Here is a 1,106-nt window from a genome sequence, read left to right as displayed (position 1 = left end):
TTCTTGTTCTGAATTGAGGTTTTTAGACAGTTTTCCTAGTGGAATTGTTCTCCCAAACACTCAGCTGTTGTGATATGTTCTACATCTGTGGTGAACTTGCATCCCCCAGGTGTGGCCAAGTCCTAAGATGGATTCACCTGTGGGTTTATCTCCCATCCCATTTCCTCCTTCATTTGCATGATGAGGCTGATATGTTGTACGTCTATGGTGAACTTGCATCCCCCAGGTGTGGCTAAGTCCTAAGATGGATTCACCTGTGGGTTTATCTCCCATCCCATTTCTTCCTTCATTTGCATGATGAGGCTGATATGCCAGGGCACATCTGTTTTATGTTGTTTAACACCATGCCACACTCAGCAATATTCCAGCTAAATGATAGTGGTCTGAAAATAACTCAGACAATCCAGTGATTGACATAATGAGCATCGATCTATGCAACTGCGATACGTTAACATGCATCAACCAAGCCTGGCCACCCGATAGTCGCCCAAGACAAGCGTGGGTTACTGAAGATCAGTTTTAACTCAGATCTTCATAAGTCCCAAGATCTGCTGAAAGAATTAGTGGCATACAATTTGACATGACATTTTATGAAATATAATGGAAACAAGCGGTCCTCAGATTGTAATGTTGAGTATTTTCTTGGGATTCGGGGAAATACAAAATTACTCACCACTTTTCACTGTATCAGGATTAAGGGTACTCATAATGTCTTGTTTACAAGAGACAAAATCCACAAAACATATTTCAAGATTTATTCCATTTTTTTTAATGTACAGGTTTCATGACATGACAGCAAACATGAATAAATAGCACACATATTACATTTTTTTCTGCCAATTACGCAGGTAATCTGGACTAGTAGTGAATGACCTTCACACAGAACGTCCCTCTAATGTAACAGATGATCAAACAACAATCGGTGTTTAGTAATGGACATAACAGTATGCAGGTCAACTTATATTTGGCGTTTGGTCATCAGATAGACATACTGTTTGTAACGGACATTCTATTCATTTAAAATGATTGGTCATCCCCCCAAGGACGTCTCTCCATTGTGACAAAGCTGTTGAATGTACAAAGTATCTTTAACCATTCCCCAGGTC

Source organism: Haliotis rubra, unplaced genomic scaffold, assembly GCF_003918875.1.
Source record: "Haliotis rubra isolate DU_JTF1 unplaced genomic scaffold, ASM391887v1 Scf815, whole genome shotgun sequence".
NCBI lineage: Eukaryota > Metazoa > Mollusca > Gastropoda > Lepetellida > Haliotidae > Haliotis > Haliotis rubra.
This window is presented reverse-complemented; position numbering follows the sequence as displayed.